The 12,788-nt window shown below is 46.9% G+C and overlaps 1 long non-coding RNA gene across 1 annotated transcript; it reads right to left on the bottom strand.

The window, feature by feature from the left end:
* Positions 1–1,810: 1,810 nt before the first annotated feature.
* Positions 1,811–12,396, bottom strand: LOC131479560 (uncharacterized). The gene is made up of 3 exons (XR_009244967.1): positions 12,250–12,396; positions 11,887–12,016; positions 1,811–1,926 (listed from the first exon to the last, which is right to left on the bottom strand). It is a non-coding gene; the product is annotated as an uncharacterized LOC131479560 (long non-coding RNA).
* Positions 12,397–12,788: the final 392 nt, after the last annotated feature.

Below are 12,788 nucleotides of genomic sequence, written 5' to 3'. Positions count from 1 at the left end.
GGAGCTCACCATGGATCTCCCACATCGGTGACAGGGACCAAGTACAGGAGCCATTACCTGCTGCCTGCCAGGCCTGCAGCTGGAACTGGAAGCAGAGGCAGGATTTGAATCCACCCATTCTAACACAATCGCCATTGTCTCAGGCAGTGTCTTAACTGCTCCACCAAACACCTGCCCCCACCTTCCGGGGCTGCTAGGGGGATGTGTCTCCTCCTTTGCAGCTAAGTGTGACTGTAGCGTTGGGTTCTGGCTGGGGGAACATCAGGCGAGCTGACCTGAGCCCCACCAGACCTGGCCATGAAACATCCAACATTCGATGATGCATTCTCTTTCCCTTTTGCAACTTGATTCAGATGGACACAGAGACCCAGAAGACCAAGAATGAAGATGACAGAGCCCCCAGATAAATAGAATCCTGGAAATGGGGCCAGCATGGTGGCACAGCTTGCTGCTCGTCGGCCATGTGTCACCGGCATCCCGATATGGGCACTGGTTCATGTCCTAGCTGCTCCATTTCTGATTCAACTCTCTGCTTATGGCCTAGGAAAGGATGGAGTACGGCCCAAATCCTTGGGGATGCTGCGCCCACATGGCTCCAGCTCAGCTCTGGTCATTGCAGCCATTTAAGGGAGTAAACCAGTGCATGGAAGACTGTCTCTCCTTTTCTCTATGTAAAATCTGCTTTTCAGATAAAAGTAAATAAGTACTAAAAAAAAAAAAAAAGAACCTGGGGGCCTGGCATGGTAGCCTAGCAGCTAAGGTCCTCGTCTTGAACAAGTCAGGATTCCATATGGGCGCCGGTTCTAAACCTGGCAGCCCCGCTTCCCATCCAGCTTCCTGCTTGTGGCCTGGGAAGGCAGTACAGGGTGACCCAAAGCCTTGGGATCCTGCACCCACGTGGGAGACCTGGAAGAGGCTCCAGTTTCCTGGCTTCAGATTGGCTCAACTCCAGCCGTTGCGGCCACTTGGAGAGTGAATCAGCAGTGGACAGAAGATCTTCCTCTCTGTCTCTCCTCCTCTCTGTATATCTGACTTTGCAATAAAAATAAATAAATCTTTTTTTAAAAAAGGGATCTTGGAAATGGAGTCGTTGATAAAGGAAGCAGCCCACTGGCCACACTAAGACTTCCTTTTTGGATTGAAGGGGGAGTGAAGACATGCCTTCTTGCACACCGCTGCAAATCTCAGGAGCCTTACACTCGGGCAGCTCTTGTTACTTGAACTGACAAAGAATTTGCTGTCAGAAGCAGGGTGCTGCTGTTACAAAAGCACGGAATCCGAGATACCAGCTTGGGATCAGGGGCCCGGCAGCGCGGAAACTGGTTTTGGAGCCTGGAGGTATGGAAACCTGTGATGTACAAGAGCAAACAGTGAAACTGTCACCTCTGACAGCTCGGAAGACAGACCGCGTGCCGGCTGAGCCTGCGGTTCCCGGGAACACGGCAGGAGAGAGACAGGGCGGGGACACGACTTGGCTGAGACTTCCTGCTTTTGACAAGGTCTTACAAGAAAGAGATGAGCTCAGGAGAGATTTGGCAGCTGAGCCTGAAAACTCCCTGCAGCCCCTGAACTTGCACAGCAGGAAGGAAGGGGGAGAACAGCTCCAAAAACCACTTCAGAGTAGCTGGGTGGGGAGTGAAGTTGGGGAAGGGGGCACACAGTGGACCCCGGAAGAACCCCTGTGAGCTGGGAGTTGGGAGCCACAGGAAGTAATGAATGTGGCCGACTCTCCCGGAGTCCAGCCAGCAGCTCGTTAAGAGCATTTTGCTCTGCAGGGTCAGGTACCTCACCTTGCTTTTCTAAACCCACTTGGTGGATTGCTCATTGGGACTTCTTTTGTCTCAGCCCTTGTATGTTCCTTGAAGAATGAGGTTGGTCAGGGTGTGGTGAGACCAGCATTCCACATATCACTGACCACAAAGCAACCTTGATGGAAACACAACAGATTAGTCCGCTGCATGTGCACCCCCTGCCACCACTACCGGTGCCTGAAACCAAGGGTGGTACTGAGCTCCATACAGCCGATGCTTGTTCGGATACTTAGATGCCTAGGATAATATTTATATTTTCATGTAAGTACAGTAAGTGATGACCAATGATTGATAATAAAATAGAACCATCACAAAATATGCTCCAGTGCAAGATTATTTAACATGTAGGAATCATCCACTTCTGAAACTTTTCCATTTTGCATTTTCAGATTGCTAGGGACCGTGGGTAATTGAAACCTTGGAAAGAAAGCTATAGATCCAGGGGACTGTAGCGTGAATCAGAACCTTTTGGCCCTCAAATTCCATGTCTGAGTCTAGGCCCAGGAAATCATGTCGTGTATAAGTTTAGATTTAAACACAAAGACAGCAGAACGAGGTATACGGTCATGAAGATGCTGGTTGGGACACCCTTGTCCCCTACTGGAGTTCCAACGCTGACTTCGCCTCCATCCCAGCTTCCTGCCAATGAGCATCCGGGGAGCAGCAGATGAGGCTCAGGGAACAGGGGCCCTGCCACACAAGTGGGAGATCAGACATTTGGTGAGTAAATCAATGGATGAGAACTTTGACTGTCTTGTCATACACACACACATACACACACATAGTGAATGTCATATTATTTAAGTAATAAAAATATTGAGAGCTATCCAAATATGAAATAGTGGGCTACATTAATGATTTAGGAGATATATAATATTTCTGTAGGGTTGATTATGATTATGATTTATGATTTATCCACTGACTTCTCTTTGTCCAGAAAAAGCTTCAATGACTTGGGGAAATGCTTACAACCCAAATGTGTATGTATCTCAAGTCTTTAAGTATGTACAAGACATATGCATGGAAAAAATACTGGAAGAAGATGTGTTAGAATGCTGCTGTGATTGTACAGGCAGCTATAGGAAGTCTTTGAAGCAGGGAGTCGGGGAGGGAGGGATGTAAAGTTCCCTCCCTCCTATAAAGTTCCTGAATGACTTTTTTCTATGGGATAGCATCCTCACTGAAAGGATAATCAGGATTGTGGGTCAAAGTTTTCTTCTTTAAAAAGTTTGAAAGGCACGTGCACACACACACATACATACACACACATGGGGGTAGTGGGGGGGGGGAGAGAGAGAGAGAGAGAGAGAGAGAGAGAGAGAGAGAGAGAAGTACTCCCATATACCAGTCCTCACCCCAGATGGCCACTGTGGGACTGGGTTGAGCTGAATCCAGAGCAGAGGAATGAACCCAAGTCTCCCATGTGGATTTCAGAGACCCTGTCACTTGAACCATCACCGCTGTGGCCAAGGTTCTGCATCAGCAGGAAGCTGAAACCGGCAACTGGAGGCGAACATCAAATCTAGATGCTTGGATAAGGCACAGGGAATTTATCTGGCAGGACGAACGCCTGCAACCACTTTCGCTCCCCGCCAAGTCTGCTAGGAGCCTTCAACATCTACCAGGATGTAATGAAGACACTGGCCTGAGAATCAAGAGGTCTGAGTTCTGGATTAATTTTCAGTGTGACCTTTGTTTTCATTTGGGCCAGTTTTCCCTTGTGTGGAGGATCTTGTGGGATAATATGGAACCTGCCTTTCCAGAGAGTCTTGCTATAAATGTGCTGAATCACCCCCAGTTTATCATCCCTTTTCATTCCTGGAGGTAAAACCAGCCTCCAAATCTTGGAGCCTGATAGACTTTGAAATTGGCCTTCATTTTAATTCTCAGGTTCTTAGCATGAGAGCAACATTCAATATGGTTCTGAAATATCTCATGCAAAAAAAGTGCCAGAGTCATAGACTGAAATATTTATTTGAATATAAATGAACTCAGATTTGCCAAAATCCGTTCCCCCTGTTGTCATGGACACAAATGCCTGATTCTCTGATTTGCATTTCTTTTCTAATGGGTACAATATGCTTCAGCTCCTCACTGGGGCCCGGACTGGGTTTGAGAAACTCACCATTCTCTGAGCTCCCCAAAATGTCAACCCGGGGGATCTTTTGTGTCCTTGATTCTGTCTTACCCAGCCAGCAGGAAGGACGGTGGCCTGGTGGGTCAGGGGTTCCCAGGAGGTGTAGACGATGGATTTTAGAGGCGCTGGAATCTGCACCGATTGCCCTCCAAGTTGCCTGAAATAATTTATTTTTAATACTTTGGGGTTTTTTTGGAAAGACAGATATGCGGAGAGAAAGACCTTCTATCCACTGGTTCACTGGTTCATTCCCCAAGTGGCTGCAATGACTGGAGTTGAGCCAACCCAAAGCCAGGAGTCAGGAGCTTCCTCTGGGTCTCCCACGCAGGTGCAGGTGCTTGTGACCCAAACAGGGAGCTGGAAGGGAAGTGGAGCAGCTGGGATACAAACTGACCCCCGTATGGAATCCTGGTACGTGCAAAGCAAAAGACCTTAGCTACCAGGCTATCACACCGGGCCCTCTGCCTTAAAGACTCCTTAATTTTATTTTAAAAGTGTATTTGAGAGGCACACACACACACACACACACACACTTATATCCATTGATTTACTTCTCAAATGACTGCAAAGGCTGCAGCCAGGCTCAAGCCAAAAGCCTGGAACCTCATGTGAGTTTCCCAGATAAACAGCTGGGGCCCCAGCCTCTGGGCCATCTTCTGCTGTTTTCTTAGGCATGTTAGCGGGCAGCAAGATTGGAAGTGGAGCAACTGGGACTCAAACCGGGAGGCTGGAGTTGCAGACAGTGGCTCAGCTTGCCACTACACCACCTCTTGTCCTTCTGCTTTATTCACAGTTCAGTTTGGGGGAAATGTAGCAGAAGCAGGCCTATCCCGCATGTTCCACAGAAGTTTTCTTCCTTTCTGTTTGGCATTTAAATTGATTTTTCATTTTAGAGTAGTTGTAGGCTTGCGGGGCAAGTGCAAGATAATACAGATAGCTTCTAGGTAACGCACACGTTTCATCTCATTTGGAACCCAAACCAAATGGGTACATTCTTGTTAACTGTTGTCCGTGCTGCACTCAGGCACCTTCTCCATCAGCAACATGACTCATCTCTGCTGATGCCGACCCTGACCACTGACTGAGGTCGTGTTTGCTAAATGGCTCCCTTGCCACCCTGTTGGATGCTGCACTCACGGGAGGGAAGTCAGCACGCACAGCTCACACTGAAGAGTGGGGATTGTGCTAGACCCTCCTGAGAGCCACAGAGCTACAGACTGCAGGGTCCTCCTACAGGGGAGGCTTGTCTTCTCTTCACCTTCTATTTCTTTTCCCACTAATTTATGGATGGTACCTGGCTTGACTTCACAATGCTGTGAAGGTGATACGTGTTTAATAGAAACCACCGTTTAAAATGTGAATTAGGATCCTTTCTCCAGACTAATGGGTTGCTGGGCCAGTGGCGTTCTCTTTTAGTTCTGGATGGCCCCAGTGAGTCTCAGCTCCCAGACAGCTACACTATCAGAGGGGGATCCCTGCCACTCTGTAGTGTACTGCATGGCCAATATTGACAGGATGCAGGTATTCATGAATTCGTGAGATACACAACGCTTTAACATATGATAGAATTCGTTAGGTGATTTTGCTCCACTGTAGGTGAATGTGTTCTGAGCACACTAAAGTTTTTCATTTCTTTATGCATTTAAAAGCAGATAAAGGGAGAGAGAAGAGAAAGACAATCTCCCATGTCTTGTTTCACTCCCCCAACAAACGCACAATAGTAACGACTGGGCTAGGTTGTAACTGGGAGATGAGACCCGTGGCAGAGACCCAACTGCTTGAGCCATCATCCAGTACTCACCACTCCTGGCAGCATTAGCGGTCGGCTGGAATTGAGAGCAGAGCTACTGCTTAAACCCAAACACTGTGAATTGGCATGTGGGCGTCCCAAGTGTCCACTTAACCACCATGCCTATTGCCTACTCTTGCGAACATGAATACAGTAAGCTAGACTGAGCTATGATGCAGGCATGGCAAGGCAGGTAGACTAAATACATCTCCAACTCACCATTTTCCATTTGCTATGAATTGATTGGGATATAATCACACCATAAATCAAACAGCACCCGTATTTATCTCAGCACAGACTCATAGATACTTACTTTATATTTTGGGTTATCATCCAACACTATCCTTGCTTGCAAGGAGTTTTGGTTGCATAAGAGCTTGGCTGTCAGATGGTAATGCCCTGGGAAGGGGAAGCTGGGCAGGGAGACAGTGCTAGTGCAGGAGGAGGGACAGGACCTAACTCTAATGGGAGGTCATCCCTCAGTGCTCATGCTGGGGACACTTTGTGGTCACAGGAGAAGGGGCGGCACTCCTCCCACTCCATACTTACTACCCCCAAAGAATTAAACAATTGATGGGACAACCTGGTTGGAGCCTACTTTCTGTTTCCTGAGTGTATGTCTTTTTTTTTTTTTTTAAGGTGTTTATTTATTTGAAAGGTAGAGTTACAGAGAGAGAGGGAGGGACAGAGAGAGGTCTTCCATCTGTGGGTTCACTCCCCAAATGGCTGCAATAATAGCTGGGACTGGGCCAGATCGGAGCCAGGAGCCAGGATCTTCTTTCAGATCACCAGTGTGTTGAGGGTCCAAGCATTTGAGCCATCTTCAATAGCTTTTCCTGGGCTTTTAGTGGGAAACTGTGTCAGAAGTAGAGCAGCCAGGACACCCACTGGTGACCATAAAAGTCCTATCATCACAGATGGTGGCATAGCTCACTATACCACAATGTCGTTGTTCCTTGAGTGGTTTTGATTACAGGTTTTAAAGGGACAGTCATGAATGTTCCCAGTACTCATGTTACTTGCGCCTCATGTAGCAGGGCTTCCTGAGTCAACTGAGCAGCAAAGATGTTACCTGCAGTATTTATGCCAAGAGTGCTCCTCAATGTGGTACGTGTGTGAATGTGTGTGTGTGTGTGTGTGAGTACGTGTGAATATGTGTGAGTGTCATGCTGGGTTCTGGTGATCTGTGGAACCAGCAGGGATAATGGCAGGACCCACCTGGGAATGTTTCTGCCTGAGAGAGGCTGTTGAAGGCTGGAGCTTGAGGGTCCGGCCTGCCCTTCATCTGGTAGTGGTGGGATGCTGGCAGGGGATGTCTGGTCTCGTATCTTGCCATTCTGACCCGCAAAGCATGGAATTAGAAGCTAAGGGGGTGAGTGACCACAGCAACAAGACACATTCAGTTCAGTCCATATCATGTGACAGATGCTGTTGGGAGAGCATCACGGGCACCTTCTCCTTCCATCCAACAGCCCTAAGAAGCAGGTGTATTGTGCTCCCTCGCAACCAAGAAAGTGACTCAATGCACTCCTTTTATTTTATTTTATTTTATTTTTTGTTTCTTAAGATTTATTTATTTTCATTGGAAAGGCAGGTTTACAGAGAGGAGAGACAAACATCTTCCATCTGCTGGGTCACTTCCCAAAATGGCTGCAATGGCCAGAGCTGAGCTGATCCACATTAGGAGCCAGGAGTGTGGACTCTGGTAGGACAGAGCACAGTCAGGCTGCAGCCGGCCTTTGGATTTCTTCTATTGTTATAGTGGGACAATATATGTCATGTAAAGATCACCATTGTAACCACTTTTGAGCATGCAGTTTGATGGTCTGAAGTGCACCCATGCTGTTTTGCAACCACCTAATGCCAGAATGTTTTGTTGTTCTACACCAAATTTCAGTTCCCATTAAATAGTAATTCCCCTTTACCTCCTCCCTTAGGCCCTGTAGCAACCAACCTTCTTTCCATTACCAGGCTTTCCAAACTACAAATGCAGGCATGGGAAAAATTCCCTGGGCTTCAGTCCTGTGTTCGTAAAGCTCTTTAAACATTAATTAATGAATGAGTGGGAGATGGAGTGGGAGAGGGGCAGGGAGAAAGGTGGGGATGGAGGAAGAACTCTTAATTTGCTGATTCGTTTCACAAATGCCATACCTGAGCTGTGACCAAAAGATGGGAGTTCCATCCAGGACTCCCATGTGAGTTGCAGGAACTGAATTATTTGAGGTATCACCCTGCCTTCCAGGATTTGCATTTGCAGGAGCCAGGAGCTGGACTTGAACCTGGGAAGTGAACTCTGCTTTGGGATATGGGCATCTAAACCACTAGGCTTAAAGCCTGCTTCTACTCAGGCCATTGTGTTTACTTTCTATACCTCCAGTTTCTTAGTGTAACAGAAGTCATCACTAAGAAGGAGGCGCTGTCATTGGACTGCTGTCCCAAGGAAGCCCCATGCCAGGAGCCAAGCTGGCTTTAGCATACAGATGCTAAGAGTTCAAGTTCATTGGTTCAGACTGCAACAGTTTGAAACTGGTAGGACCAGACTTCCTTTAAGCTGTAACTAGGAGAGTGAGGGAGGAAGCAGGCGAGGCGCAGCAGAGCAGGAGAGCTCAGGCAGGCCTCTGTTCTCAGAATGCTGCCAGAGAATGGTAATATACACCAAAATGCAAGGGTTTTCAATCGCTTTGAGGCTGCTGTTTACACAACAGTATGCTAATTGCAAACTACCAGTGGCCTCCTCAAAGTAGGCTCTAGGCTCTAGTCTATTAAAATTCGTTTTTTAAGTTTTCTGTTCTTTTTTTCTTTCTTTTTTTTTTCTTGACGCATAATAATAGTACATGTTTATGGAGGACCGGGTGATATTTTGATGCATGTACATGCTGTGTAATGATCACACCATGCTACTCAGCATATCCATCATCTCATTTATCCACGTCTTTGAGGCGAGCACATTCAGAATCCTTTCTGTGTGTTAGGGTGGAATTTCCGCAGCCACACTGTTCGTCATAGTCACCCCACTGAGCCAATGAGTGGTATGCACTGGACCTCACCGCTCCTTACTGTCGTGCTGTGTTCATTGACCAACCTCCTTGCCATTATCTGTTCCCCCGGCCCCACAACCAGGCATAGGTGACCACTATTCTACTTGGTGCTTGGATGTTTTTTCTTTTTTAGAATACACACAGGTGAGAACCTATAGTAGCTGTCTGTCTGTACCTGGCTTATTTCAATGAACATAATGTCCTTCCAATTCATCTAGGGCCATAAATGAGAGGATTTCCCTGTTCTTTGTGGCTGGGAAATATCACATTGTATATATAAGCAACTATATTTCTTCATTTATTCACCCACAAATAGACCCTCACACTTATGTATGTACATTTATTTGAAAGGTAGAGAGAAATACCTTCATTTGCTGGTTCACTCCCCAAATGTTCACAACAACTGGGGCTGTACTAGGCTTCAACCAGCAGCCAGGAGCTCCATCTGGATCTCCCATGCAATGGCAAGAACCCAGGTACTCAGGCCGTCATCTGCTGCTTCCCAGACACATTCAGTAGGAAATCAAACCAGAGGCTGAGGTAGGACTTAATCCCAGACACTTGGATACAGGATGTAGTTATCCCAAGTCGTGGTTTAACCCACTGCACCCAGACACTTAAGTTTTAATGGAGAACACAGTGCTTTTCCCAAAATCTACTTTGTAGGTTAGAATTTTCATTCGGCCTTGGCATTCAGCAAGTATCTATTGTTGAGCCTGGTATGTTGGTGCTGTGCCTTGTCTGGGGTATATGAAATGAGTGACCCAGGCAAAGCATATACAGCTGGGTTGAAACTTGCGGGGTCTCAGACATGGACTAGTGGGGAGCCAAGGAGAGAGCCTTTGGGACAGGGGTTTACCTGGTGAAGGCTTTTCAGGAGGAAGTGAGGATTGATTTGGGTCTTGGCCTGATTTGGAGTTCGCTCCTCAGCTCATGGCCCCCATCTGTCTCATCCCTTCACAGACATTTCAATCTCCTTTTCTTTCCCTGCCCCACCATTTACATGATTCTCAGCTACCCAATCAGAGCCCAAGGACCAGCTCCCACTAGTGGACACAACCCTGGGGGAGCCCAGGAATTCCCTACCCATTGAATTCATGGTCTATGAAACCAGAGAAAATTGATGGGAAACTTAAAGGTATCTGTACGGGTCTGACTGTGTAAAGTCAGAGCAGAGGACCACAGGGCAGGGTTTAGTGCACCTGCTGCAGGGCTCAGAGAGCTGCATAAGCCCATTGTGCTTTGCTCAGCTGTTGGATTTTTGTGCTTTTGTTGCTTCTTCCTTGTCAACAAATGTAACTAATTTGTTACTTATGAGCTAGCCACCTAACTGTGTGTCTATGCCACACACAGAACCTCATTTAGGGGTCCAATGATGGGTGATGCTAATTCCTGTCCTGAAGAACTTCATAGCCAGAGTGTAAGAACTGTGGGAATGTCATGGTGACCTCATGTGGGAGCACAGTGGATATGGTGCAGGGTTCAGCTTGCAAGGGCTGAGGAGTATTTCTCAAGAGAGGTAGCCTCAAGGATGGTCTTTGAAAGAAAAGCGGACTTCTCCAGGCTGAGAGGAGGGAAGTGGCAGGGACTGGGGCAAGTACAAAGGTAGGGAAGTGTATGAGCAGGTCATGCATCCATCTCCCGCCAGGTGCCAAGATGAGAAGCACTTTGGATTCATGAGCTGTTGATAACCCTAGAAGGTGAGGACTACTTTTCATTCCTGATTTATAAATTAGGAAAATGAGGTAGAGGAAGAGTGGACAGCAGGTCTGAGATCCTACAATTAGCAAGGAGAGGCTCTAAAGCTGAAGCCAAGCTGCAGCTGATCTCAGAGCAAGAATTGGCAAAGTGTGATGGGAGTGGGGATGTGTGATACATGATGTTACACATCTCTTTACACTTAGACAAATTAATTTGATGAGAGAGAGAGAGAGAGAGATCTGGTTCACTTGCTGTGTCTCAGGCTCAGCAGGGTGCTGCTTGTCATGCTAGTCTCTGGGCACAAGGACCATTTGGCATTATAAGAGAGCTCAGAAGAAAGTCCTGATCCCCTGTTACCCTGACAAAAGTTAGGATGTTAAAAATCTACTTCTCTGGGACCTTTTTCATGCAGAGCCAAATGAACTAATTTGAGGAACAGGCCTAGTCCATGTTAAATACAAAGAGGATGAGAGAATTAATTAAAGAGGAGGGGCAGGAGGGATTTTAGTGTCTGCAGCTTCAGAACCTTGGCTTGACACATCCGTGACAGCCTCTGATGTTCGGTGTCCTCTGGAAGGCATCTTCCCCATGCCAGGTGATGGCAGAATCAGATCAGCAGACAGAACAGCCCATCTATACCCTAGTGAGGATTAGGAAAAGGAGCCTCTTTTGGAACAGAACAGCAGAGAGAGCGCCCAGCTCGGCTCACAGTGGGAGACTGATTAAATTTCTCTTGTTCATCACTTCAAGGACAGGTGCCTTGTGAACTTGCACATCTGTGCACAGCAGCTCTGTTCACAAGGACCTTGCAGTTGACTTTGGGACCTCCGAGTCTGAGACCTCACTTTCAAGAAGAGAAACTGGAGCTGGTCTGTGAGCCAGACAGATGGGTTCCCTGGGCGACCTACTTTTTATTGACCAGATAACCTTTGTGCACTGTGCACCTACTCCCCCTATACTCTCATAGTCAGGAGTCATCTGCCTTCCCTTAAAAGGCCCAAGCCACTATTTGTAATAATCTATACTGAGCTCAGCCCACCTTGTCCCTCTTTGAGTCTCTCACTGCTCTGTGGTGATCTGGTGTTTTGGACCCCTCATAAAATGTGTTTTCTTCCTTGCTTATTTGTCCTCAATTCATCTCACAGGCTAAAATGATCAAGGTAGCAGAAGGAAAAGAGTACAGAGACAGTAGGATATGTAAGAAGAGACAACACATCATGGGATAAACGGCCCCTGAAGTGATGGAAATCTTAACATGTCAGCAACATGCTAGAGTGCCGGAAAGACCTATGGTGGGATTTGATCCAAGTCCATGGGTCTGAGCATCAAGCAGGGGGCAGTGGTGGAGACTTTGAGCCCACCTCCCAGGATTCCCATGTCCAAGAGCTGGGGAAGGTGATAGACATTGACCTTGATCTTCTTACATTCTCCTTGGATCCCGGATAGGACAAATGATGTCCACCCGCACGGCTGAGGGGGATCTTCTGTACTGCCTGTTCAGATTCAACGGTTGGTCTCCTCCACAAACACCTTCACACACCTGGGAGAAGTAATATATTATCTGTGCCTTGGGCATCCCTTCGCCCAGTCAAATGGACACACAAGATTACCCAGGACCCCCAAGCCCAGTACAGCTTGAATATCCCTTATCCCAAATGGTTGAAACCATTTCTAGATTCTTCTTTGCTTTGAGATATTTGCATATGTGTAATGATACATCTTGGGGATGGAACCCAAATCTAAAAATGGAATTCATTTATGGTTTACATATACCTTATACACATAAGCCTGGAGGTAATTTTATGCAATATTTTAAATAATTTGCTGCATGGAACAAAGTTTCATGCTGTTTCTATATGTAGAGTCATGTCAGGTCCCAAAAGCTTTTAGACTTTAAGATGTCTTGAATTTCAGTATGTGTGTGTGTGTGTGTGTGTGTGTTTAATTGGGAATGCTTTACCTGTAACTGAAAATAACAGGTTATAGTTTCCCAGTAGTCTATAGGCTGGCTTGAATGTTCTATTGTACTGGGGTAGACTTCATTGGCTGGACTTGCCTCTGTGCCCGGGTCCCTTTCTGGGACAACCAGGGTCTGGTTGGCCTTGGTTAACTTGAGCTGTTAATGCCCGGTAGACAGCCATGGCTTGTTCTACAGCAGGTGCTGGATTCCATGAGAGAGTAAAAGTGCACAAATGCAGAAGTGACATAGCATCAATTTGGTGGTATCCTGTTGGCTAATACAAAATAGAGGCTGGATCCAACGGGTATAGAAATATCTGTACTTCTTTATGGAAGTGTCTGCAAGTCCATTG

Source organism: Ochotona princeps, chromosome 2 (genome assembly GCF_030435755.1).
Source record: "Ochotona princeps isolate mOchPri1 chromosome 2, mOchPri1.hap1, whole genome shotgun sequence".
NCBI classification, from domain to species: Eukaryota; Metazoa; Chordata; class Mammalia; order Lagomorpha; family Ochotonidae; genus Ochotona; species Ochotona princeps.
This window is presented reverse-complemented; position numbering and strand designations above follow the sequence as displayed.